At 41.2% G+C, this 22848-nt stretch overlaps 1 protein-coding gene across 9 annotated transcripts in view; it reads left to right on the forward strand.

Moving 5' to 3' along the window:
• The window catches only part of ELAVL2 (ELAV like RNA binding protein 2), a 151313-nt gene that overhangs the window by 25219 nt on the left and 103246 nt on the right, over positions 1 to 22848 (forward strand). Inside the window, exon 1 of one of the 9 annotated variants that reach the window (XM_032477589.1) lies at positions 1197 to 1362. The exons of 7 other annotated variants lie outside the window; for them this stretch is intronic. The gene's annotated coding sequence lies outside the window, so the exon portion shown is untranslated. Of the gene's footprint in view, positions 1 to 1196; positions 1363 to 2290; positions 2498 to 22848 lie in introns of those variants that run through there. One more of the 9 variants, XM_032477588.1, reaches the window with a different exon arrangement.

Consider the following 22848-nt stretch of genomic DNA (forward strand, 5'->3'; position numbering starts at 1 on the left):
TCTCACGTAATTACTAGCTGCAGATCTGGCTTTACTGTGGCCAGAGTGAGAGAAATAGTCAACCATTTAGTATTTACTCTTAACACTGCTGGGCCGGAATGGATGTCTCTGCACTTTCTCCCCGAAATACCTGGGTTCTCTCCCCTCCCCTATTCATGTACAAACACTCTTCAGCCCTTCCCACATCCCTGTTTATTGTACCCATCCTCTAGGAGGGAGATGGAGGTGATTTATTTCTTAGGCCTATACTGCAACCTATAAATTTAGGCTTAAAATGGGGCGGGGGGGGGGCGGAATACAGAGCAGACAATGGTAAATTAAGAGATTATTTCCCTAATTGGAAATCAATTCCTAAAGATCAGGGAAAAAGGTGTGAGTGTCTTGGGAATGGAAAGGTAGGAAATCTGTTTGTGCCCCATAAAATTTCCTTGGTAAAATGGCTTCTTAAAATGGGACACCTGAAAAATTTTTTAGAATTTGAACAAATAAGTCTGCAAAATAGAAAATGTTGAATGTTTAAAAGTTGCCTTTTGGGTGATTAAAAAAAAACCTCAGTTATCCCTGGGTCTGTCCTACAGCAGGCACTACTGGGTTCCCCTTTTTTAACCAAGTGCTTGAGCACCTCACTTTAAAGCTTATCCCTGATCTGGAGTTCCCCAAGAAAAAGCAATGTTTGCGAGTAGAAGTGGTTTGGGAGACTTGCGGAACTCTGTTGAGAGAGGTCTCCCTTAACTTGAAGAAATCAGTTTCAGGAAGTAGGGCGTAGGGCATTCTAAGAGTTTTAGGCTTGGATCAGCACATTTGGTAGGCCCAGTTTTGCCTAACTTTTGGCAACAGGAATTCTTAGGAATCCCACCTGCCTGGGATGGGAATGTTATAATTAACTATTTAGAAGGTTGAAGAGGCGCAGGCGCTTTGAGCCGTTTTCCCAGAAACCCATACAAAGTCAATTAAGGTCGTTTAATTACAAATCATATTTGAGGTGATAGCAGAAACGCTAATAAAGAATCAAGTAGCTGACTTTGGTGTCCCTAGTCTGGGTCCCCCAAATTGAGAGGTGGACTGTCTCCATTTCTAACGTGGTTAAGCCCCCTACTTTACTATGCCGGATTTGACTTGGCCCAAGAGGGCAATTTTGTCTCTTCTGCCTAACCTCCATCCCAGCACTGGGTTAGCGGTGTCCTTCCCTCCAGGTCCCCCAGCCCCGCCCGTCGTGTGGGGGCGGGGAGCATTGGGCGCCCTTAGCGGACCTTGCTGCATCAAACCCGCATCATGCCCTTGAAGCTGTAACCTCGGTCACGTTCTTGCGGCGACTCAGTCGCCCACTGCTCAGTTCCTTTCCTTTACCTCTTGCGATTTCAGGTAGGTTTGACAGGTGATATTTTTAAATGCAGTTTTTTAGGGGTAAGAGTTAAAACGGAAGCCTTTGCAATGGGGGAAAAAAAAACCCAACACGACAGGTGCTCTCATAATTAAGCTTATGGGCAGGTGTAAAAACGTGCTCCCGCCGCATGGCTCAGGGTCGGTTTTGACTCCCAGTCTTGGGTTTGGGTCTGAAGACAGGCACAGGTTTTTCTGGGGAAAAGCGATTGAGCTGGGCGTAGGGGCGGGCCAAGGCAAGGCAGCCATGGGACGCCCCCTCTGTGAATAGTTGGCCATTTCGGGGCTTCTGTGGGGGGCGTTGGAAGGATGCGGCGAGCGGCAGGCGCTTATCTAGTCGAGTACAAGATTTCCTACTTTGCGTTTGAAGCAGAGTATAGCACCTCGCACAGGTACTCAGGGCTTATTTAAACGCCAGATTCCCTCTAGAAAGGTACAGAGGGGCATCGGGGGCAAGCTTTTAGTTTTCCGCAGAGGGACCGGACTCTTAAGCTGTGAAGTGGGGAAAAAGCCTTTTAACTCTGCTTGCAATATATGTACGTATATATATATCAAAGTAACCCCCGAGCGAATCGCTCTGGCTGCCCGTTAGCGCTCGAGCCTCGGGGTTTGCAAACGTGCACCTGGAATCTGCCGCCTCTGGGCGCCCGAAGCTCCCCGCGCCGCCAGGGGAACCTGGTCAGGGAGCCTGCTCGGAATCGGAAGCCGAGAGGGAAGGAGCCGTGCGGCCGCAGTCGGGCGTCTGCTCCCAGGCCCCGACCCTCGGGGCGGCTGGGCTGGGCACGCGCCGGCGGCAGAAGCCGCGGCGCCGCGAACTCGCCGTCGGCCCCGCCTCCTGGCGCTCTTCCAAGCAAGCCCCTCCTCCCCGCCCCGCTACAAACGGCGGGACCGCGGCGCCCGAGCGTCACTGAGGCAGCTGCCGGCCGGGTGAGGAGGCCGGTCGCCGGCGCGACGCGGGTGGGGCGGGGGTTCCGCCGGGTTCCAGTACGCCTTCCCGCCACCGCCAGCACTGGGGACGCCACTGCCTCTCCGCGGAGCCTGCCCGGAGCGACTCTCCGCGGCTGTGCTGACTGCCGGCGGCGCGAGCCGTAGTAGGTGCAGCTCCGAGTCGTAGCAGGCAAGTGCGGGGAGCGTGGGGCGTGGGGCGGGGGCGGGCACGCCTCGCCCGGCCGCGAGTCTGTTCTGGACGCTAAGGCTCAGGGTTGTGCGCGCCGCCGCGGCGCTGTGTTGCGGAGCCCGGCGTTGGCTCAGCGGGAGCTCTCCGGGCTCAGGGCGGGAACGCCAGTGGGGGCGGCGGAGGTTGTGCACGGGAAGTTCCTAGAGCTCGGCCCCTGGCGGCGGGAGTCGAGGGAATTGGGCGCCTCGGGAGGTGGCACCGCCCCTCCTGTGGGCACAAGCTGGTTGGGGGCGGCGGGAGCCGAGCCGGGCCAGTAGCGCCAGGCAGCGTGCACAGGCGTGGACGTACCCGGGGACGGCCGCGTGTAGCGCGAGAAGAACTGCGCCGAGACGCAGGTGAGTGTACTGGAGCGAAAGTGGGGGAAGGGGCTTTTCTAGGAAAAGGGCAGGATTCCTGTGGTGGATTGGCAACCCCGCCTTGTGAGAGACTGTGTGTTCACTGGTTTCTCCAGCCAGGTGGTGTTTGGTGGCTTGTCCACTTGGTACGGCGCCTCGCGCGTGGTCCTTGGCGCTCCCAGGGCATCTAGAGACTTGTAGCGGCCACGCGGTGTGCGGAGGTGGTTTGGGGATCCTGGGCGCCCGGAGGCAGAGTAGAGAGGATCCCCGGACCACTCTCCCCCTTGCGCCACATTAGGTGAGGTTGGGCGTAGTCGCGCGAGGTCGCAGCTCGAGGTCGCATCCCGGGTTTGTGCGCGAGCAGTGCGCTGGGCGGGAACCGCGGGGCGGGGCGGGCGGCCGGGCGAGGCAGGCTCTGGGCTCCGCTCGCTCGCGGTGGTTGCGGCAGCTGCCTCCGGCTCGGCCGGGAGGGCCAGCCAGCTGCGCCCCCGTGCACGGACGCGTGTGCGTGCACTGGTGAGGTTGGTGGACTCTCGTGCAGACCTGAATCGGTTCATCAGCAGGTGCTCCTCCAGTGGTCGTGACGGTGACCAACAAACAGTCTTTCCACGGCGTTTCCTTAAAATCCTACTTGTTATCCTAGAGGGCCGGGGCGCAAAACCTTGCCTCTAGATATGAACCAAGCACGGAGTCGTAGCTATCCAGATGGTCATTTAAACTAGTGTGCATTTTAAAAGATAATTTTTACGATTAAATTTTCATCTCTTCTCTTTACATGTTCTGAAAATATTAGAAAAGGAAGATTTGTTACCGGCTATCTACTCTCCTTTATTCCCTCCCCGAAGAGGGGTGCTTAACAATGCAAAATGAAATGCCTTCGACAAGGACAAAGAGCTTTTTAAAACTTAAATTTTTGGTAGACCTACCAATAATAATAAAGTCTTCATAAAAATGTAGTTCAACCCCCAAACTTACGACAAATAGTCCATTAAACAACACTAATACCAGTGGGGGTGTAATTTCCCCATTTCCTTAAGTAAAGTCGGTTTATTTGAAATACTGTGTAGTTGTTTTTGAAGACAACACTGTCAAGAATCGTTTTTCCCAGAGTCGTTTGAATTTTTCATTTGTGCAGAGGTCGCTCTTTTTTGCTGAAGCTGACCTGGAGTCTCCATTTTGGTGAGCGAATGGAAATGCTTTCCTGGATCTCCTATTTCATCTGGACCTCTGGGTCTAGAAATGGTGGCTATTTTGCTGGATGGACTGCGGAATTACCGCATTTGTTTTTGAGCCATTCTTTATAATAGGTGTGTAAGAATGTTGATTTAACACCGCTCAGGTAGGGGGTACGTGTTTAAGAGAAAGTTCTCTTGGAAATGGGGGAGGAGTGGAGAAGAGAGGGCAAGAAGGAAACATTTCTGGAAGGTAATGGCTGGGGTGGGGTAGAAAAAAATACATTATGAAGAAGCACATTACATCCAGTTTTCTGTGCTTTCTCTGCCTTTTCCTTTTTGAGAGAATATTTTTGTGTGATCAAAACTGACCCCACGTTGCCTTTTTGGGTAACTTTGTGCTGCCACCTTTCGGGAATAAGGTTTTTTCCTTTTCAAAGACAGAGCCTTGGGCTTTAAAGGCCCCCTTTCTCCCTGTTTTTAGATGCTTCCTTCACTGTATCTTGTTTGCATTTTGGAATCATGTCAGGTCAGCTGTTTTAAGCTGCACACACTCCTTCCTCATGGTTCAAGAGAATTTTAGTTTTAGGATATCTCCTAGAACAGAACAGGTACCCCAAACTGGTCATTGTCCGCCAGGTCCAACTGTTGTTTCCTATAGAACCTTATTTTCCTTTTCTAGGCTCAGGTTGTATTTATTAGTTGTTAGAATTCCTTTTTTGGTTTTGGTTGGTTGGTTCTGGTAAATGCTTCTTCCCTAGAGAAGCAAGGTCCTTCTCTGTCTGGTTTGGCGTTTTTAGTTAAGATGCAGCTCCCAGCGGGTTATAGAAGAACAGTGCTCTAAGGGGCATTTATACTACCTCAGTTCTTAATCCAGCCTTTTGATTCTTTTTATTATACAGACAGATGTTCATGGCTGAATCCTTGTTACCACTTTCAGCCATTCTAGCTTTCTGTTAATGTGATTATAATTTTTAAAAATAGTTCTTTTCCCTCCTCAAATCTCTTTCTCTTCTCTTCTAGAAAGAAGTCCCAAATTCTCTTCAAGGACACAACACAGCCATCCAGAATACCCCCAGCTTCTAAGCTGGGATCAAGCATTTCCTCTTTCTTTGGTTGGAAAATTTTTTTTTTAAATTTTAACATAGGACGCTTTTCAGGCATTAGCTGGCACAAGAGCACCACAGTGCAAATCACTCTTCATGTTCTTTTACCCCAGAGGGCTGGATACTCTGAAATAGCATCTCATCAAGACTGACTTTACCATTGCCTTTTTGATCTCTTGGTCTGCATGGTAGAGTCAATTCTTTTGTGCTCATTTGAAATCTTATTAAGTCTATTGCAGAATCACATTCTTATTGCCACCTTTGTCACTAACGATGTTTATCTGGCATAAGGGAGGCTGGAGATCCACGTTGCTTAGCCTGGTCTGGTTAATTTTTTTGATGGTGTTGAGGGTCAGGTGGTATGGGGCCTGGATGGTGTGCCACCCTGTGGAAAACCTGCCCGTAGCAGTCCATCCCAGCTCTTTCTGATTCTTTGGAAAAGCCACTGTACAGGCCCGTGATCGTGGTAAGCTACTACATTAAAGATTTTTTTTTTTGTTTTTAAAGCATGGATATTTGGTTGGAGGCAAAGCTGCTTAATGGGTATGTGACCTGTGCAGTCCTAACTTGTCCCCCTTGAAAATCTTGATTTTTTTGAACAAGGGGACCAGTACTTTCATTTTGTACTGGGACCCACTGATCACGTAGCTTATTCTGGTTAGAGGCCTTCTTGATTGTTAATGTTTAGCTGCCAGCATTGCTGCTTTATGCTTGTACTGTATTCTAGAATTGTTGGAAAACTAAGGCTTTATGCACTGGTGATGCCACACCCAACTCTTGAATTAACTCTGTGGAGGACATTGGGTGCCTAGAATGTTTACTTGCTTTGGCCAGTTTCATTTTACAGGTGTGGCAGTCTTCACTGGTTCTGGTTAATCACAGAACCACATGTGTACTCTAATGCTAAATCCATTGTTCTGTTTCTAATTTGGAAAGAACACTTAACGTCTATTTGTTTGATTCTAGATACTAGTTGGTTTGCGATGCTTGTTGATTTTTCTTTGATTTCAAGTGCTAAGTAGACACAGAAGGCTCTTAAACTTGAAAGGCAATAATTTGTTTTAAAGCTTTTGTGTATTAAAAGGTATGCTTTATGGTTTAAGTAGGATTGGTAACTTGAAACTTGAACTAAAAATTACAGTAAAATCCCATAGCGGTTTTATGGTGTAGTTAGAAAAAATTTCACTAACAGGAAACAGACTTGGCTTTTATTATGCAAGATATATATATCATGACAGTAATTTTAGTAAGGTCACGGGAGAATTTTTTTTTTAAGGAGAGACAACTTTCTGTATCTATAGCCTTGAAATCTGTCGTATAGTAAAAAATTAAAGGCGAGTCTTCCGTAAGCATTTTCAAAGCCATCCTCACCTTTAATACTAACGCTATGTTTACAGAGATTGGTCTACATAAAAATAATCTATTTTTGGTAAAGATGTTATTTTTTCAGAGCTGTGGATTAGGCTTTGAGTGCATTAATTTCATTGATATTCTTAGCTGTATGTTTGCCTTTCAAATGTTGCTCAGTAGTTTTGTGTGATGACGGGTTTTCCTTGTAAGCAGTCTTCATAGGTGCTTTGGCAAGGAGTGGAATCGGTAAAATTAACAAGAAGGTCATAGGAATTGATGGGCATGGGGTTAAAACCAAACCAATTTGGAAGTTGCCTGATTAATTGCAAGTAACTTGTATTTTTTTTCTTTTAATTTGCACTTGACTAGTATTTGTCCATATAACTGATTTCTCTTTTGTCAATTTCTGACTGAAAACGAATAGCAAATAAGGTTTGACAGGCAAGACCCTCTTTCCTGCTCTTAGAAATTGTAGATTTGAAAAAACGTGGTTTTTCTCAATAGCCTTATTTATCACGAGACACTTTTAGTAAAATGTTAGTTGTTTTACAACATGAAGGTTTTGCTTTTGCGTTGTAAGTATTGAACTCTTGGGTTGAGGTATTTGTGTATTTTTCCCTTGTCTAATCTAATAGTGATAGATTTATACCAGCCTTTTCTCCTTGACTTAAAAAAGGAATCTGTCTCAGGCAATTTATATTCTTCATGAGCAGCTTTTCTTTTTCTCCAGAATTTTTGTTACTGTGGGCCATTCATTTCTGGAGATTATTTCAGCAGCTTTAAAGACTATTACGGAATATCACAAAAATCCCTATTTTCATAAACATCAAACTGTTTGTTCTTTCAGGATGGATTTTCTTTTTATTTCAGTTTGCTTTTAGTTAGCAGTGGTCAGACTCACTTGAAGCTCAGTACACTTTGATTCGTTTTATCTCCTTATGAGAATATGGGCAATAGTTGTTTCAGAATTCTTAGCTTTCCTGTATTTCGTTATTATAGAGTCACTGTAAAATTGAGATTTCTTGTTAAGATAGAGGAGTTCTGAGTCTCTTTGAGCATCTGAAAAAAGCTGTGGGCCATCTCTCCCTGGAGAAATTCACATACACAGAAATTTCCGTACAATTTTTTATCATTTTGCCCCCTGAAGTAAAGACTGTTAAAATAAGGTTGTATTTGGGAGCAAGGACTTTGAAAATTGGGGTTGTTTTATACTGATGAGACCGGGAAGAAGTCAGTCAAATCAGCTCTTGTGTGCTGGGAATGTTAGCAATGTGGGCTTTCAGCTTTCATCCACGGTGGACTCTAAGCTTCCTGTCTCCTCACAGGTTTGTTTTAAAATCCATTCTGATTTTTGTAAACAAATACTATATGTGTAAGGTCGTCTTGTGAGCACACTGCTGCCAGTTTAGCTCCTGAGTGGTCTTGCCTCAGTAGGTTTTGTCACTTCGTTTGAAATTCTTAATTTAGAGCCAGGTGGAAAATACTAACCTGAAAGTCTGAAATTTCTGTCCTCTGGTTTTGGCTCAGTTACTTTTGTCCTTGGTTTCTTAACCTTCCTTTAAGTATGAAACCTCGCCCTCCACGTCTCAGAGACAGGGTGACGATGAGCATATTTAAAAAAGAGATTTCTGGGAGTGGGATGACCATGTTTCCTGAATAGAAAGATGGTCCTCATAGATCAGTTTTATGTATTTGGCCTTCAATGTGTTATTTTTGAACCATTGTTTTTATAATATACCGTCTTTATAATATACCATTTTATAATGTATGTTTCTGCCACGGAGAAAGAGAAAATTCCCAGACTGCAGGGAGGTTTGGAGAGAATTGTGACTTTGAACATTTCAATATGGGAATACATATAAATATATCAATGGAATTTGGAAGGGAATTTTAAAATACAATTTTTTCATTGAAAATATAAATAATGCTAAGAGATTACATGTGAACTTACGAGAATTTAGCCAGCTAACATTCCAGGAATATAAATGTCTTAATTTAAATTTTTCATCTTTTTTCAATGAGAAATCAAATTTTAAAATTTAAGCATTTACATTAAAATAATCAGTCCATATTTTTCTGATTTGAATTTTGTTTAATCTCTTACCAAGGATCTTTTCCTATACATCAAAAAATAAAGTTGACACAGAAATAACATTTTTTCCCCTGCTTGTTTTGAATACTCTCTCACTACCCCAAGTGAAAAGTCATTGATGGATGCCCTGTCAAGTAAGTTATTGAAAATTGCTCACTTGTTCAGTTTTTAAAAGACATTTAGCACTTTTTTTTTATTCTTTAGGCATCATTTGTGCATTTCAGAAGTGCAGGACGTATTTTTCAAAACAAATAAATCACAGTGTATTTGAAAATAAATTCACCGAATTTGGTAAGGTGGGGAAAATATTCCTGGAACTGTTGGTCCTTGATCTTAAATTTCCTCTGAACTACTTTTCAGAAGTGAGGTTTTTCTGTTTTCACTGATGCTGCTACTTTACTGGAGGTACCTCTGGTGATGTGAGGATCACCCACCTTTATTGCAGAGCCATCTACAGTATTTTAAATATACAAAGTTTATTATAGAGTGAGCAAGTTTTTATAACCTCTTCGCAGTAAGGCCTATTTCTATATGAGTTTACTCAACACCACTTTCTCTCCCCTGGGTGCTACTTACTGGTCGAAGCTTTATTTTGTTTAAACCCTTGGGGTCCTTTCTAGCCTGTGGCTGTGAATGACTCATGGACTTTTCCCAAATACGGGGTCATCAGTGCTTCTGGCTTTCATCCCTTCCTAGCCATTGTCTCTGCAAAGAACTTGAACCGCCCACAGCCTTCCTCTCTTCTCTGACACCTCTGTGCTAGCCCTCTGTCCCTTCCTCACCTGTCTGTGCATCTGAGCCCTGTGCTAGTTCTGCTTCTAGCCTGGCAATTCTGGGTCAGGCGTAACCTACTCACTTGTCCCTTTATTTTCTTACTTGGCTTGCACTTTTGTGTTGGCTTTTAAGCATTTTGTTAGATTTTACTCACTGAAGACAATCTTCTGTGACCAAGACAACTGCCGCTTTTAGAGGATGAAAGAGAAATGGGTGTCAGTGGAAAAATGGATTCTGCCCTGGGTCCCAAATGGTGGCCCCTGGACTGCATATGGTCTGTAGCTCTTCTATTTGGCCCAAACTATGTTTAAAAAAAGTGAGTTGTTAATTAGGTGTTGGGAGGTATCATATAAAAATATAGAGCCATATTTTGTCTCTCTTGAAAATGTCTGAAGGTGGAACAACACCAAACCTGTATTTGTCAACTGCACCCTTAATGTGGAGCATGGTTTATTTCACTTCATAATAAATTACTGCCTGGCCTTTGTGGGTATTTGAGTTTGCATTTCTAATGGTATAATTTCTAAAGCAATGGGAATTTAAGAAAATTTTTCAAGTATCTAGGAAGGCAGTAGTTCTAAAGATTTCTATTCTTTTGATTTTCTTTATGTTTGCAAATAATGTTAGAATTACATTAGATTACTCCTTATAAACCTACATCTTGAAGTCTCCTTTATTTTAGGTAGAGCAGTCTCGTCTAGGACCTGTTCTTCCTTAATGCCTGGTTGCAAGACAATTTCTCCTTCCTTTATAAGATACGCTTCCATCAGTTCATCTTACCTTTTCTCACCTTCCCCTGGAATTTTAGACCAGCGCACACTGGGAGCAGGGATTTCTTTCTGCCTGTTGCCTGCTTATATTTGTTCAGATGCTTTGAGGTCAGCAAAAGTTGCTTGGTGCTTTGAAAACTAATAGGATGTTATGAGCTGTTTAAAAGAGGCTCGTGGCCCACCTGCTAACCTCATTGCTGATGGTGTCCACTTAGAAAAGGCATTCTCCCCTAAGAATGCTGTTTAAAAAAAAAAAAAAAAGAAGAGCTGATATGAGAGGTTGGCAGGTGTGGGGTTTATAAGTGTGTTGTTTTTCTCTCCTCTCCCCCTGCCCCCGACCCTTTTTTTCCCCCAGTCTTCAGCCTTTTCTCCCCCTTTCTGGAAACAGCAGGGCAGCTCAGCAGAGCTTTCTCCCAGGTGTGCAATAGAGCAAGCTGATGTGCCAGCAGAAGTAGAGAGAGGCTCCACATGTCATGTTTGGACCAATGCTGTAATTTTATTTTACAATAAGGAAGGTGGATATTATTAATCTACTCCTGAGCATAATAGCACAATTTGAATAGCAGAGAGCAACTTTGGTGTGTATTACTGTCTAGTGAGATGAATACAGATGAGTGCTAAGTAGGTAGAAAATGTCAGTGTAGAGCTTTCTTTTGGTGACTTTAAGCACTTAAGTTTTTAGTTAACTTTTTGTTCAGCCTGGCAAACAGATATGAAGATCTATTTTATCAACCCAGCATTAATGTAGCTTCTGAGGACGGAACAATGCCTATAAAACCCTGCTTTCCTAGCAGCCAGTTGAGCTGGGCCAGTCGTAACGAGGAATTAGAATATGTCCATGTACTGAACATCTTTGCAAAACCCTTCAGAATAATAGGAGCTTAATGCTGGCAGTTCTAAAAATTGGTGCAGTCTCTAGCCTAGCCAGATTTTTTTTAGATATCTGAGGTGTGAGTAAAAGTGTTTGCTTATTGTGAAAAAAACCTAATTTTGAATTAACTGTGTGTATGGTTTAAAATATACTGTAAGTTTCAGGAGGCACTTAAAAAGAGTTCTTGATACCAAGCATCTTCCATGATTATATGATTCTTTTAGAATCTTGCTTATTTTGACGTGCCCCGGAGCATCTGGTTGAGGGGTTTCCAGGGTGTCTCCATTGTGGGGTGGGTTTTTTTTTTCTTTAATTGTGTTTTTATCTGTCAGAAGCTTAAGAATCATTGTCATGGAGCTTTTACTGTGCTGTTAGAAATGCTTTGGTATACATGGGCTGGTGGTTACCTTGGAATCTAGACTTTTATCCAGATTCATCTAAAATCTTTTCTTCTAATTTTTTAAAGGATTTTAAGAGATGTCTTCCAAGTTTTCTGTATTGGGACCGTGCTCAGAAGCCTGGAAGCTTGTGTAATACTTATTGTTTTATCACACATTATTGCTGAGTGCTGGGTACTGGGTAAAGGAGAGCTTTAGAGAAGTTTATAAAACATCCGTGTTCTTATATTCCTTGGTCTGTATGCTTAAGGAGCTGAGGCAGAAAACGATAATTTAAAAGATACCACAAGCCTCCTCCTCCAAGCTTAATAGTAGTTTGAGGACTTGAGAAAAGGGACATAACTCTGTAGTCTGAGCGTTAAGGATATGGCCAGGATGCTGCATATTGTTTTGAGGACAGTAGTGTGGCTTTCCTTCGTCGTTTTGTGTATGTATTTATTTTGCTTAGTTTTTGTGTCTTCCCTCTTCCACTCTCTCGCATATGTCCTTGTTGTCCCTTTTGGGTCTCTCTTTTGTCGTGTGAATAACTACTTCCTGGTTTGCCAGGAGCCCAGTCACAGGCGAAGAATATTTATGTAATGCAGAACCTGCCAAGTTTAAATTGCGGCTGGAGAGAGACACCACTGTGACTGTCTTAATTCTGCTCTTGTCCAAGGAAGAACAGATCCCAGGCATGTGTGTGTGGAACCACTTGAAGCCCTCAGATTTTCCCTGTGGTTGTAATCTCTTGACAGCATGATGTGCCAGGAGCCTCCTCTGGGTGTAACATTTATTTTTCAAAACATCCAGGAAAAAGTCGTAAGGATGATAAGGTTTCTTTGGCTCCTTCTCCCTGAGTATAGTTCGAGTAGGAGGAAGCGAATGACAGATCGAAAGCTGGGATGCTTCTGAGAGCACTGATCTGTCCCTTCTCCTTGAGACTTCTTCATGCCTAAAAGCACGTCCGCCAGGAGCATGAAGGCTGCTGATGGTAGCTTGCTCATGTCAGTTCTTGGTGTTCTTAGGTCTGCCCGGAGCTTCTCTCCACTAATGGCATTTACATTATTTTTCTTCCTTCTGAAAGATAGTTGGACATCTTACACGCTGCTTCATCTTGTTGTTTTGCTAGAGAGGATCATTCCTTCAGTTGGAAATGGTTGTTTGGGAATATGTATTCTTGTTCCCTGGACTTTTTAAAAAGTTTGGCTAATCTACCAGTATTGTTTGTGGACAGTAGGGGGCAAAGTCTGATTTCATGGTGAACAACATAGTTTGTGATCCAGAGAAGAAAAGTGAAGAGATGGGTTTTTCCTCTTTTGTACAACTTCTAAAACTAAATTCTAAATTATTGTCTCATAAGAATTCGATTAGAGTAAGAAATTTTCTGTTGGACTGTCAAATTGGCAGTGTATCGGGAGGGGCAGCAAGGAGCTAGCTGCCTGTTTTCAGTGACTCAAAGTCTTGGCTATTAGGATGGAAAAACAGGTGGAATCAGTAACTGAAGGTGATGCATCACCCAAAATGTTGGAACCAGGAGACACTTCTTCTAGTGACAGGTGACACTCAGTGTTTCCATTCTTCCAGAACCTTACCTTATAGTTCCCTGGGATAATGAATTTATAGATGAGGGAAATAAGCCTCAGAGGTCAGGTGGTTTGTCAAGGATTCAACGTGTTGAGTGGGGATGTGGGATTTGGGTTTGTGGCTCCTAGTTCACTACCGGTTAACCTGGACTCCAGACTGATGTTCTTTCTACCTCTGGTCGTTATGTTGGTTGTAGTTTAAGGTGGCAGAGGCCAGAGACAGAGCCAAGAGCATATCAGCTGTGTCTCATCTACAGGCCTTATTGCTCCTCAGCGGTGGAGCGGTTGTTAACAGGTTTTTGTTTTTAAAGGTTCACTCTAGCCCCTGAAGCACTTCTGATAGAATGCCCACCACCTGTTTCCCTGGGGCCAGGATTCTGACCTTAAATTATTTTAGGTCTGTGACCAGGTGACTTCTGGAAGGATTCCATCACAGGCACCAGTCTTCTTGATGCCAGCTGGCAGCCTTGATTGCAGGATTACTGCTTGGAACCATATGAAGTATGGATCCAAAAGGGAGGAAGTGAAAACACATTCTTCAGACTTATTTTAGGATTCTGTTAAAATCAAGAGATTGTGTTGCTGTGTGTCCTATTCCCAGTGAAAGTGACATTCCGATAACCTTAGCTCATTGTAGTGGAAAATCTGTAAGGGCTATTCTTTAAACTTGTTTTAGGTTTCTGAAACTAGTAAGTTCCAAATCTGGTGGTGTTTTAGAAATGCAACTGTTTTTATTCCGAGGAGAAAATTGCAGGTCACGTGCTCCATAGCATGTATGATCTCCAAACGTGAATCAACAAAATATCCATCCAGTAAAGATTGTTACTGATTCATCTTGTTTATCTAGCTTAACTGTCAGAAAAATTGGTTGGAGGGAGGGTGGATGGGAAGAGTACAGATTCAAGATAATCTTGTTCTTCCCTAGAAAGGGGACATCTGTCTTGTTTATTATTGTATCTCTTGCATCCAGGGTGCTCGTTTGTAGTAGAAATTCAGGAAATACTTGTTTAATTTATTTGAATTCAGAGTTTGGGAATTTAGATAACGCAGTTCTTAAAACTTACTGTCAACTGAGAAAGTTTTATTTGCATCTGTAGGTAAACCATGAATGATAGGTGATCTTATTAAAATTTTAATCACTACAAGGAAATTTTAGCAAAAAATACTGCTTTAACTAATGCCATATTTCCTCAACTCTTAGTTGTGCAGTTTTTACATTCTTTTTGAATCTCATAAATACATTCACTTAATGTAATGATTTTTATTTTTCTCACAGCTGGGAAGTTAGTGGTGCTTTCAATTCATGTTAACTTAGAATAGAGAAGCTGAAGTAGCTGCTTGCTAACATGGCCTTTGGTTTTTCATCCTCATGTATATTTTACTCTTTCAAGCCTGTGAATTTAATCCTTATGCTCTGTGAAGCTGGTACAAACCTAAAAAAATAAAATTGTCTTTACTTATTTCAGGCCAATGTCTCTGGTATAAAATTGGCCCGACAGGCTATGCACACAGCAAAGAGTAGAGCATAGCCGTCAAAGGGAGTCCTGCCAAGGGTGCTCCACACTGTTAAGCCAGATTTAGGACATCAGAAGATGAAGCAGAAGTCAAGAGAGGTGTTGAGATTTCAAAGCTGAATAGCTTGTTATGTCATTTCATCTCACAGGACACCACAAGCCTAAATTCTGACTTTAATAAATATCCCCCACTTCTTTTTAATTTCTCTAAATTTTTTTAAAGTTGGCCTCCACTTCCAAAAATTTTGAGTGAAATGTTTCTGTACTTCCCCTGTTCTCTAAGGAATTCAGAAACAGAAAGAAATCAGGAGACTTGCTGTCAAGTCATGGGTGTCTTGTTTTATTTGAGTTTCCCTAAAGAGTTTTATGGAACTTTATCCACAACAAATTTTTTGTTGTGGCTGGCTTTTTATTCCCCCTCTTCCCCATTCCTCATGATGATTCTGTGTTTGTAACTGTCTAAAGAAATGAAGTAAATTTGCTGACAGTTTATTAAATAGCCCATGAATATTTGAAAATATGCACTTACCTTTTAAAGTTTTTATTTGTGGCTCCTTAAAACTTTAAACTTTCCTCTAGACCTGCTCCTTTATAGAATTTAAATTATTGTGATTGTGTTGTGCCTCCTGACCTTACTGATATTTTGCTCTCTTTTTGATTTCTTACCTGTTCACTTTGTTTTTGATTTTTGCAGTAGTTTAAAAACAATTATTTTTCCAGTTTATATGTGAAAATGCCTTAGTTTTTTTCTGTGCAAAAGTTCATTCATTTAGTGAACATTTGTGTTCATGCTATATGCCACACAGTCTTAGGTATTGAGACATAGTGGTGAATGTGAGCTAGTCCTTGCTGACATAAAGCTTAGAGTATTGGAGGAAGCACATGTTCAAGGTCTACAAGTTATTACTTATAATTGTGATTTGTGCTATGTGGGGAAAGTCTTTGGGGCTCCTAACTTATGTGGGGGTCAGGGAAGTTAATTTGTTAACGTATCTTTCTCCCATCTACCCTCACCCTTCCCTACTCATACCAAGGCAGACTTTTGGTTTTTAATTTGATAGGCATTAGAATCTTAGAATAGAAAGGGAGTCCTGAAGTTGAACTCTCCTCTCCTTGATAAATTTATGGTGAACTTTAAATCCTGGTTCTGATGTTTGCCATCTAGTTTGTATCTCACCATAGATGTGGCTTTTTTTTTTTAAACAGCCAAGAAATCAATTTTAATGTTCTCAAGTATAACAGTAACTAGGCAGCTTTCACTACTAAAAAGTATACAGTCACTGCCAGGATCAGCAGTGTGATCTGCATAGTCTTCATCCTTTATTCTCTTCAGTCATGGCTTTGAAAATGTGCTGTCTCCACCTGATTTTGAAGTGTAAGTTACGAACTTTTTTTTTTTGGTAGCACTTTTCCAGTGTATGGATGGAGGTTATAAAAGACTATAAAGAGGAGTATCTGTTAAGCTTTTTTGCTTGGCCTGGAGTACTTTACCAACTTGGCCAAAATTATAGTTTGTCATTGATTGAATTATTTGGTTAGCTTATGAATAACCTTTTATAGAACCTAGATCTGCCAGATTGTGGCACCCAGCCTCGTTTCTTCACAATACTGTGTTCCAGTATTTGTTTAAATTTAAGCTAAAATCAGATACTGTATTAATTTGGAATTGTCTTTGAAGCATTTCTTGGAATGGAAGAGGCTTAGGCAGTTTTCTTTGTAGAAACCTTGAAAGACATCTATAGAAAAATATTTTTTTTTCTTAAAATGACCTGGATGCCTTTTGGGCAGTCCTTTAATCCTAAAGGGCTCTGTATATTTGTAAAAGATTGGTAAAGTCTGGTAAATTGCTCTAAGTACTCAAAAAGAAAAAAAAAAAAAAAAGACAAGAAGGAGAAAGAGTTTAAAGAAAATGAGGAAGTGAATTCTCCTAGTGGTTTGTCCCCCCCCCCCCAAACATCCCACATCATCAGAACTATACAGGATGGTGAAGTTATGGCATGATATTTTAAAATACTATCTTGCCTACTTTTTAGATCACTGCATTTACTAGAGTATATTCTTAACTCACTGGTTTCCTCTGAGAGGTGGACTCTGTTGGCTAAAACAATTTTTCTCTCTTGTTTTTAATATTATATGGTCCTTTGGAAGGTAATCAGAACTTTGACTCCCTTTTACTGTATGTCATGGAGAATTTTTTTTTTCTAGTTCTTACTTCATCACAGCTTTTAGATCTTGGTCCCTTTTTCCTTAGGTGCCAAATGAAGCCATTGAAAATAGACAGTAATAACCTCTATTCTTGATAGAGGGGAACTTGGAGAGAAGTAAAACCAAGTGTTAGTCAGGAGAGAATTGTAATGTTACTTCCCACATTATATGGACAGCAGGGGTGAGAGTTAAGGGGCTGGTGAGGGAAATGGGTTTTGAGGTAACAACTTCCCACTGCCTTCGGTGTCTGGCCTGTTCTTAATGGCTGTTTAAATTAGTTGGCATTTTTAGGACACTTATTAAATGTTTTCAACTACATTGCAAGCTCCTTGATCTTAGTGATCCTGTTTTATAGCTTTGTTCCTTGAACGTAGTCGGCCCTGTCTTTTTAAAGTAAAGTTTAAAATGATAAAATTACGCATGTGGAAGATTAACACTGTATGTAAGTTTTTTTTTTTTTTAATAGCATACTCAGCCTGGGTACTCAGGTTACTGAGAAGATGCTGTGTGTAACATACATATTTGATCAGTCAGAGTTAATCAAAATTCTTCATATCTAAACTGAGCATTTTGAGATTTCTCTATGAACTTTTAATTACTGTACGATAGTATTTAAGTGCTGGATAGTAGATAATACAGAAAATCATCTTAAAATAATAACAGTGCTGTTTTTCTTCATGCATCGTTGTGAATAATTAAGATGTTACCGTATCTATTTGCAGTCTGCTTGCTGGCGAGTTTAACAGTTTCCTTGGACCACACAGGAAAAGATCTGGTGTGATGCTTCTGTAACCACTTTGTACAGCTTCAAAGCATGCTATATTTAAAAAAAAAAAAAAATCACTGCTTCAGGACTGGGCTGAAGTGGCTGTGTTTGCCAGGCAGGCTCCAGGGGTGACCGCCAGCCCTGTCTAAGAGCAGTGTGAATCCATGGGCTTTGGGGAGAATGGCTGCTTTCTGCTCAACACTGAGTCTTTTTGGAAGCAGAGAAGTTGAGGTGTAAGGTGGATGCTCTGATCACGGAAGGCTAACCTTAAGAAGGGTGATGGGCTGAGTACTCCTGTGGTAGATGCCTAGTCCCTACACACACAGACACACACAGACACACACACACACACACACAGACACACACACACACACACACACACACACACCAGGGTACAGCAGCAGCTCCATCTGGTATGTTGCAGGCCTGCCATGACATAGAACTGTTTGTTCTAAAGCAACTCATTTTAAAGCTGCAATATGTTAAATGGGCAGCCCTTCATTGAAGGCCCTGGGTATGTTGGCAGTTTATCAGCAGCAGGGTTGTGATCCTGTCACTTCTTGTTAATGAAAGCTTTTATTTAGCTTAGCAAATCATATCTCCTGTTAACATCCACTCTTTCAAATGGTAAACCTGAAAGGGATGTTTGTGACTTTTTATTAATTAGTAGCCATCAGGGTGCTTTGGTCCTCGCTGGTGATAGCCATTTAGCTGTATTTCTTCTACTGAGATGCAGCTTGTCTTATGCTAGGAAAACCCCCAGATGACTAAAGTGATCCTTTCTTTGTTATTTTTGTAATGGGTTTTTATCTTTCCTCTTAGGTGGCCATTTCTTCTACTCTCAATTTCGCTTCCATTTTTAAATTCCTAGCAGGGGTTTTATCAGAGCATTTACTTTCCCAGTGCAGCAGTTTGACTTTCCCAGCATTTGTTTATTTCTGGGCAGCCCGAGAGAATAAGTATTTTGTCTTCAGATTTAATGTGTGTTTCTTATATACACAGCAAATTCAAGGACATCAGAGAATGTCAGAGCTGGAGGGGCCCTTATCCACAGTGTTGACTACCACCTTCATTTTATACAGGTGGATCTGTGGTAAAGGTGGTGCCTAATGTCTTATACATAGGGACGGACATTGGCTGCTGTCATGAGACCCATGGCTGGTTCCTGACTTACTTTTCCTTCTCCCAATACCCGCACCTCTTACTACTGTATTATTTCTATTTCATTTTTTAAAATGCAGGCTATGTCTTGGTGGGATTATAAATAGGTTTTTAGAGGGCTTTTGGCAGCAACTAACATAATTAAAAATGTAAATTGACTATGAATCAAAAATTTCTATCTTTAAATGTCTATTTTTGCTTTCTTGTATAAGGTATTTATTGCAAACATTATTAGAAATAGTAAAACCTTAGATATTTATCACTAGGGGTTCAGTTTTATTAATTTGGGCATATCTCTATTATAGTCAGCCCTCTGTCTGTGAAGGGGTTCTGCATCTGTGCATTCAGCCAACCTCGGACCGAATACCGTGTTTACAATCCGTGGAATCCACCAAACCTGTGGATACCAAGGGCTGATTTAAGGCCTTAAGAATCCTTGGGATTTTGGTATCTGTGGGGTCCCTAGAGCCAGTCCCCCATGGATACCAAGGGACGATGGTGTAGCCATCTATAGAGAAAGAATTCTCTATGTGCTGATATTTAAATGTAAAAAGCAAGGTGCAGAGATCATCACAGAAAGATCTCTGTGTGTATACTGAAGTATTTGCTTTCCTCACCTGTGTTTGTACATGTTTGTACTGCCTTTGAAAATGTTCGCATTGTTTATGAAACTGTTAACCTCTGGTGTGTGCATTGGAAGAATCAGACTTCTCTCTCATTTTACAGTGTTCAGTAGTTATGATCTTTTTGCATCACATGTATTTTTTAATTTGCAAAAACATTAACATATAGTTACTAATTACTTCAAAAGATAATAGAATTCCAGTATTCTCCCCATCTAAACTGTTGAGTAGTGTTCAGTGCCTTTGTAAAGTCCAGCATTGTGCCAGGTCTTTGGGAATTCAGAAGCAGGAGGATCTGGATGCTGTCCTTAAGTTGTTCAAGTCCAGTTGACAGCTGATAGACAGGAAGTGCAGTGAGTTAATGGTGGGACAGGGGTTTTGGTGAGGGCTGCTGCTTAGTTGGGAAAAGGTTCATGGAACTAGGTAGATATGGGTGGCACTTTGGGAGAGGTTTTATAGAGGTAGAAGGAGATTTTTTAAATTACTTCAACTTCCTTTGACATAGAATTTTTATAAAACCACGATGGGCATAAGAAGTAGTTTACACAGTCCCAGGGCTGGAGAACCTTCTCTTTGAAGGTAAGGAAAACCATAGGAAGCCATTCTAAGTTTTATCCCTTTGTGTTAAAGGAATTCATGAAAGAAAAGTTACTTAGCACTGAGTTAGACCAGCATTTCTTAAAATTTTTCTTAAGACCCCTTTTTACACTTAAATTACTGAAGATTCAAAAGACCTTTTGTTTATATGTTTATCAACATTTTATTTAATCAGCGATTAAGATAAGAAAGTTAAAAATATATTTAGCTCAAAAGTAATCCCATAGCATTAACAAAAATAACATTTTAAAAATGAAGGATGAGGGGGAGGGTATAGCTCAAGTGGTAGAGTGCATGCTGAGTGTGTATGAGATCCTGGGTTCAATCCCCAGTACCTCCTCTAAAAAAACAAACCTAATTACTTTGATCCCTCTGCCAAAATAAAATAATTAAATAATACAAAAATAAATAAAATATTAAAAAATGAAGGATATGTATGATTTTCTAAAACAAAAATAATGGTAAGAGTGGCACACTCTTACATTTTTTCGTGTCTTTAATGTACAACTTAAAGTTTGCTGTATTCCCGTATTACACCAGACTGAATGCAGAAGTAGATAGCACACATCATAAAACCTTTGGAAAGCTCTACATTTATGAAAGAAAAAAGAGAAAAAGGTGGTGGTTTGACCTCTGGATCTATGAAAAGGTCTCAGGGACCTACAGCAGTTCCCAGATCACACTTGAGAACTGCTGAATTGGACTAATGGCTTCCTGAAAGAAAGAGAGCGAGGCTCATTTGAACCTTAAAAGAAAATTTAGAATCTGTATTATAAGGAGGAGTGGACAGTCACGTTTCCAGTGAAAGTGCAAATTTAAGAATAAACACATGGAATTAGAATTATTGAAGGTGAGGTTGTGCTGGGAGTTGAAGACTCGAATGTTGTGACGAGGTTGCATCACTGGCAAGTTTTACCTTGGTCCAAATCTTGGTTCTTAAATTTCCTTACCTAAAAATTGAAGCTGTGATTAGCTCTCAGAAGTCCCTTATAGGACTAACTTTCTGTGATTTATTCATTTTTTTTATAGTGCTCTCAACACTTTCTATAAATACACCCGTGCCCACACATCTACGCACACACACTTGGAGCTCTTTGGAAGGTCACATGAGCTAAAAATGCACCTTGGAGTAGTTCACCTAAGCGCTTTTTTTCCTACATTGGTTTCATTGTCCTAGTTTGTTTCTTAAATAGAAGTTGACTAAATGATACTGTGGGTGTATATAGAATCTTAACCTTTTTTGTCAGCTGTTGAACACACCTGCACTTTTTTTTTTTCAAAGCCTTTCACTGCGTTTATTTACCCCTGCACCCCTCACCCTTCAGTCATAGAATTGGGTGGATAAGGAGGAAGAAAGTGAGATGTTATTCAAACCACTTTGTCGCAGGACTTTGCTTGTCCATTCCAGGGTGCTGAGGTCCTTGGGAGAAGAAAATGGCACAGCAGTCCCTTCCTTTGAAATGCAAAACGAGGTTGTTGGTGGTAAGGGGGTGTCCATTTATTTTTCTTTGTGTGATTCACGTTTCTTTAATATTCTTATAGAATTAATTTCTTTCGAGTTTCAAATTTGCTCATTTAGACAGTTCCTGGATTTTAATTTGGATAACAAATTCCTGAACACTGTGTTGTCCTATATTGAGACCTTCATATGTTCTGGCCTGATCAAAAAATATCCATACCAGCAGTGTCGAGCATTCTTTAAAAAAAAAACAAAAAACAAAAAACTTGTGGTCAAGGAGACATTTTTATATTCTGATATATCCATATATACAGAGCTTAATATTTATTGAATGAATGACAGTGAAGCTTTTATTTCCTTTCAAACACAAAATTCAAAGTAAGAAACATTAATCAATTTTTTATTTGGAGATCCCTGTAGCTGTAAAGATACCTCCAACCTGAGAAAATTCCTGCCTAGTTCAAAAGATACAAGGCAGCAGTTTTAAAAAATGTGTATATTAAATATGAGAATGTTTCCAACAGTGCTGCTTTTTGTGTGTCTTCTGGGCTTTTATATTTCGTAACTGGAGGTGTCTTGGGGTAAGAGTGTCTCTAAAGGTAAAGAGCTGTTTTGAGAAAAAGTCTGGAGGTCAACTGTGTCTGTGTTACACAGCTGCAAATGGACATGATGAAAAGTAAAATTGGAAGGAAAAGATTGCCATACTATTCACAATATTTGGGGTTGAAGCTAGGTCCGACTGCAAGGTTTATTGGTATATAATGTGTTCTTGATCTGAAAAGCCTAAGTGAGGTACTCTGTCTTTGGAAGAGCAGGAAGAGGATGTTAAGGCCAGTTTTCCTGTAGTCTCTATTTAATAAATGAGAGTGAGATCCTCTGAGGAGATTTAAAAAGCATGTTCATGGCCCTTGAAAGCATCCATATCGAACGAAGCTAGGTCTGAATTAGTGTTGGAATAAGAATTTCAAACATCATGTGCTTCCCCAAACTAAATTTAAAAAATAGTTTTCAACTTTTACTGTGACATTATTTGAAATAAGTAGCTTTTCATTCTCACACTACATAGATCACAACGAGTTACTGTTAGTGAAGATGGGAACCTCGGTTCTTTGAAAGGTGATTGAAATTTTTTTTTCTTTTTTTTTTTTAAGAAAGCAGATGGCGGCTGCAGTCCATTTCAAGTTACCCTTGAATGAGAGGAGCAGGGCCGGGGAGAAGGTGCCCTGCAGGTTGCCGAGGGGCTTTTGGTGTGGAAGCATGCTGCCATTTTTGCTCATGCTGGTTTAGCAGAGATGCTCTCTGTCTGCAACTTATGGGGTGTGAGGTGACCCTGGTATGAGCTGACAACCTGGTTACTTCTGCCAGTGTTAGGTAAACTTGAGAGTAAAGAATAGGAACCCTTCCATTTTAGGGCTTGATTATTAAACCTGAGGTTAAGAATTCAGGGTCCTTACCCAAGTCACCCAGCCTCTCCAAGCCTTATAAAGTTCTTGACCTACAAAAATGGGTACAGTCATCATACCTAGGATGAAAGGT

This window comes from Camelus ferus, chromosome 4 (assembly GCF_009834535.1).
Source record: "Camelus ferus isolate YT-003-E chromosome 4, BCGSAC_Cfer_1.0, whole genome shotgun sequence".
NCBI classification, from domain to species: Eukaryota; Metazoa; Chordata; class Mammalia; order Artiodactyla; family Camelidae; genus Camelus; species Camelus ferus.